We start from the raw sequence: 5486 nt of genomic DNA, 5'->3' as shown, positions 1-5486 counted from the left end.
GGGACAGTGGGAGGCAAATTGACCTTGAAGAGCTTCAAGAGTCAAGTGGTGAAGGAACCTCAAATGCTATCGACCAACCTGAGGAGGAAACTCCTGTTGATCCGATAGATGAGTCTGTACCTCCAAGACGTTCCACTAGGGTGAGGAACACACCTGATTTTTATTATGGTTATCACATCACCACTGAAGGTGATACGTTTATTAGTGATAGTACACTAATAGATTTGGATGAACCTAATAACTACAGGGAAGCCATGGCAGGCCCTGAGTCTGATAAATGGAAGGAGGCTATGGACAGCGAGATTCAGTCCATGTATGACAATCAAGTTTGGAACTTGGTTGACAATGTACCAGGTCGTAAGACAGTTGGGTGCAAATGGATCTTCAAGAAGAAGACCGACATGGATGGGAAGGTACACACTTATAAAGCGCGACTGGTTGCGAAGGGCTTTACTCAAACTCCGGGAGTTGACTATGATGAGACCTTCTCACCAGTAGCTAAGATTAAGTCTATTAGAGTATTGTTAGCCATAGCTGCATTTCATGATTATGAAATATGGCAAATGGATGTCAAAACCGCTTTCCTTAATGGAAAGTTGGCTGAGGATGTTTACATGGCTCAACCAGAGGGTTTTGTCGATATAAGATACCCTAATAGAGTGTGTAAGCTTGATAAATCCATTTATGGATTGAAACAAGCATCTCGCAGATGGAATCTTTGCTTTGATGAGAAAGTCAAAGAGTTTGGCTTTTCTAGGAGTGAGGATGAGTCTTGTGTGTATGTCAGGGCTAGTGGGAGCATAGTTAGCTTCTTGGTGTTGTATGTGGATGACATACTTCTCATAGGAAACGACGTCCCAACCTTGCAGGAGGTTAAGTCCTGGCTTGGGAAGTGTTTCGCTATGAAGGACCTTGGGGAAGCTGCCTATATCCTAGGGATAAGGATATTGAGAGATAGGAGTAAGAGACTAATTGGACTTAGTCAAAGTACTTATGTGGATAAGGTACTGAAGAGGTTCAGTATGCAAGATTCCAAGAAAGGAGAATTACCAATCCAGAGTAATGCCAAGCTGAGTAAGACTCAGAGTCCGAGTACAGAGGCTGAGATAGCTGAAATGAGTCATATACCATATGCTTCCGCTGTTGGCTCGATCATGTATGCTATGACTTGTACTCGCCCTGATGTGGCCTTTGCTTTGAGCATGGTCAGTAGATATCAAGGGAACCTTGGCAAGGCACACTGGACAGCGGTAAAGAACATTCTCAAGTATCTGCGGAGGACTAAGGATTGGGTCCTTACCCTCTGAGGCAGTGATGACTTGAGAGTGGAAGGGTATAGCGATGCTAGCTTCCAGACTGATAGGGATAATTTCCGCTCTCAGTCGGGCTGGGTCTTTATCCTAAATGGAGGGGCAATTACTTGGAAAAGTTCCAAGCAGGAGACAGTAGCTGATTCTACTTGTGAATCAGAGTACATAGCAGCAAGTGAAGCAGCTAAGGAGGCGATATGGCTAAAGAACTTCATCGGAGACCTTGGAGTTGTACCAGCTATAAAAGAGCCAATGGAAATTTTCTGTGACAGCGAAAGTGCGGTTGCTTTGGCTAAGGAACCAAGAGATCACGGGAGATCTAGGCACATTGACAGAAAATACCATTTCATCAGACATCGAATAGAAGAAGGACTCCTCGTGGCTAAGAGGGTATCATCAAATGAGAACCCGGTAGATCCCCTCACGAAGGGACTGAGCAGGGTTAAGCATTTACAGCATGCGAGGCACATTGGGCTGAGGGATGATATTAGTTTCAATAATTAGATTCCTGAAACTTGTAAAATGTAATTGACATTTGATGATAAATAAAAGTTGTTATTTATTTATGAGTAAGGTGTTACTATCTTGTGTTGATTGTTTACTATGTTTCAATTTTGCATGTTTTTACTTCCAGAATAATTATGTTATTATTCAAACCATCCACAGTCAGTCAAACTTTAGAAGTAAGTATTGATTTAAGACTGTCATGAATTTGGCTTGTATGATTTGTCTAAAAGTGCTTTGGACAATGCAATGGTTGCTACAACATTCATGAGTACTCATAAGGGCTGAGTATTGGATCCAACCCACGCTCACTTGCATCACTTCATGGAATATATCTCGAGTGATCGTGAGACGGTAATATCATATAAATCTTCAAACCTAGAGATATGAGTTGTTGACTATGAGTTGGTTATTCATTGATTGTACGAAAACGCATTGGTAACTCGATGTTATAAAATGTGCCTTTGTGAATAATTCAACAAGTAGTTAGTACAAGCATATCAGTCGAAGTTTATCTGTTCCTTCTAGAAATAGAAGCGATATTTGGGCCCCTCGATGATTTGGTTTTGACTTATGTACCGGGCCCGGTCAGAACCTAATTGATGTGTTCAATTTAGTTCTATGACGAAACAAATCAGAGATCGAGAAACAAATGCTGGACAATAAGTAAGACCATGTTCCATGTGTTTGTCCGGCTGATATCATGAGAACAGAGGATTATATGATCACTTATCTTAAATGGCGTATCATCATCATCTCAGTTCCAAGAGACTTTGAAAGAGCTACGATTGCTAGTCGGATTTTGAAGTCATATTTGCAAATATAGTTATTAGACTTATCCAAGTGGGAGACTGTTGGATATAGTGTCTAAGTCCATAACTTTATTTGGTATGTACTTGACCCGACCCGGCATGGTCCATTTGGGTTGCATGGCATTGCAATACTTGGATAGACTAAATGAGAGAATAAGGCACTTATCATTATTAATATATTATAAGTTCTAATATATTAATAATAGTATTATTTAATTAGTATTGATCAAGTATTAATCTAGTATTAATTTGGTGATCAAAGTGAGACTAATTAAATATATAGGGTTGATTATGACAATCATCAATTCTTTTATGGTGGATTAATGATCCATGGTTTATGGGTTATGAATGTAACCATATGGAGCTCCATGGATAGTCCATGGGAGTTACAAATCCATGGGTCATGGGAAATCAAGAGTCATGACAATTAAGGGCATTCATGTGTAAACCCTAATTGTGACAACACTATAAAAGGAACCCTATGGCTAGCAAAATGTGGACCTAGTGTACATAGTGTTACTAGAGAGGGCATAACCAAATTTGAGTGCTAGAAGTATTCTCTCAAGTTATTCCAAGTCTTGTGGTGTTGTGTGAAGCATTTGAGGCACAACATTTGGGGTGCTAGGCTCACAAAGTCTTGAAGGAATCCAAGTAACAACAAGGTATGTATTTCTACTAGTTTTATGTTTTATGTAATCCCCATGCCATGCTAGTTAGGAAATAACCTTGAAAAAGAAATTTGCATGTATATAGAGAAAACATAGATTCAAGGTTATTAGGGTTGCATGTACACTTAGGAAGTGTTAGAATGCTCAAAACCCATCAGGTGCCACATGTCACCATCTAGTGGCAAGGCTTGGGGAGAAAGCAATGACCAAGTTTGTGCCACGTCATCCCTTTTGCAGCAGCACCCTGCCGACTTCTAAACCCCGTAACTTTCGCATACGAGTTCCGTTTTCGACGTGCTTTATATCCACGCGTAGGTAAAAATAAGATCTACAACTTTAATTTTGACTCTGTCGGCTAATTCTCGACCGATCTTAAATTTAACAGTATGAGGAGATTACACTGTTAAATGTCCGCGTAAAATTCGTAACTTATTCATACGGACTCCGTTTTCGTCTGTCTTTTCGTCGTTGAGTTCCTATTAATGAGATCTTCAATTCTCATTTAGGTCGCGTTGGCCAAAAACCGCTCGATCTAAAATTCGAGTTTCGGGCCGTGCACTGCTATGCCAAATCTTAGAAAAATCATAACTTCCTCATACGAAGTCAGATTTGGGCATTCTATTTGTGCACGCTCTCGGTTTAACGTATACTACAACTTTTGTTTAGGTTACTAAGGCTAAAAAGTCCTCTATCGTAAATTCATTATTTACATTGCGAGTGTCGTGCCGGTTCCGTTGCGAAACTTCAACGGGCCATAACTTCTTCGTTTTAACTCGGATTTTGGGTGTTCTTTATATGTACGGAACCCTTGTGACATATTCTACAACTTGGTTAAGATTACTCCTTCTAAATAATCTTCCATCAAAAACTCATTTTTGATGCTCATCGTCTCTAAATTGACTAGCCCGAATTTGCGGGCGTTACAATTATCTCCCCCTTAGGATGATTACGTCCCATAATCATCAACGAAACAAGGTTGTATAATGACTCTATATGTTATCTCTTCATCCTAGGTACTAATCCTAACTTTTATCTTCCTTTGAATGAGTATCTAACTCTTGGACTTCTTAACCGTAGGCGTGCTCGATCTATCTCATGTTAGATTTTAAATCATGACCTTCATGTCACAATATCGATCTTTATCAGAGACTCCTTCTTCTTCTTAACAAACTTAAGATAAGTTGTTTGATTTCCACAATTGACCGATGGGTCACGAAACGTGGCATGGGACATCTGTCATCGTATGTTGCAACGCTCAGACTCAGGTCTCTTAGAGTCAAATTTCGGAATGGAATATACTTTCCTTCATGTTCTAATGTGATATAATCACATTTTAACATGTAGCATTTCTAGCTACCAACTTCTTTAACTAGCGCGATACTTCTATTGACCGCTTCGATTATCTTTCACTTCAATCTTCTGGCTTAAGTTAGATGCTACATCGAACTTGGTTCTCTGAACCATGTAACATACTCATCTTAGTCGGACTCAATTTTATATGACCACTAGGGTCGAAACAACAATCATCTTCTTAATCATTACCGAAACGATGGTAACGACATACTTGAATAAAACGGAATCAACTACTAGTTTCTTGGTAACCTTGTGACTTTCCCTGATCCAAGTGTGAGTCCTGTGCTTCCGGTAATATAGGCCTCTACTACCATTCACACCTACTCATACTCGTCCGAAGTATTGTCTTGCAGTTCTCCAAGTCATTATCATAAAAACAATTTTAACACAAATAAATGTGTCCAAACAATCATATAATTTTCCGTAGACTCTACTAGGACTTCTTCTATGCGTATCTTCAATCATCAACTCTGCTTCAACTCGGTTGGTGATGGAAATGTCAGACGATGGGATAACTTCATGGATTATGCCAAAAATCTTTCTTTTCTGCTAATCGAAAGTGTACTTCTCCCGTACTAGACATATTATTTCTTAGACGAGTTCTAAAGGCAATATATCACTCTTACGATATCTTCCGATAGGTACCACTCAGTATCGTAAGCCTTCTCATTTCCTCCACTTACTCAATTCACTACGAGTGTTCACCATGATGTTTTGCACACCAAAGCAGTCGTTTGGTGTATCAAGACGAGAATAAAGATAGAGGAAGGTTTAGACGCGTATTCCTCCTTATTACCTCGAAAAATTACATGCCAGTTCTAATATCGTAATTAAGCGTT

This window comes from Lactuca virosa, chromosome 4 (genome assembly GCF_052849685.1).
Source record: "Lactuca virosa cultivar CGN04683 chromosome 4, Lactuca_virosa_CGN04683_v6, whole genome shotgun sequence".
Lineage (NCBI taxonomy): Eukaryota > Viridiplantae > Streptophyta > Magnoliopsida > Asterales > Asteraceae > Lactuca > Lactuca virosa.
The sequence above is the reverse complement of the archived record's forward strand: the minus strand, read 5'-3'. Positions refer to the sequence as shown.